Here is a 209-nt window from a genome sequence, read left to right as displayed (position 1 = left end):
GTTTCTCGTCTCTCTCAGGTCTTACTTTTTGCTCTGCCTTTCGATCTGTATGTCTGTCTCTGTCTCTGCTTTCTGTGTGTGTGTGTGTGTTTATTGGTTTGTGTTGTTTTGTATGTGAGGAAAAAGGGGGAGTGGAATCCACGCTGTCAGGACAGGAGTTGGGGGAGGGCAGGAGAGGAGGTGTTTAGATGTGTGTGCGTATGTGTGTG

This window comes from Babylonia areolata, chromosome 4, assembly GCF_041734735.1.
Source record: "Babylonia areolata isolate BAREFJ2019XMU chromosome 4, ASM4173473v1, whole genome shotgun sequence".
Taxonomy (NCBI): Eukaryota; Metazoa; Mollusca; class Gastropoda; order Neogastropoda; family Buccinidae; genus Babylonia; species Babylonia areolata.
Note: the sequence above shows the minus strand (reverse complement) of the source record.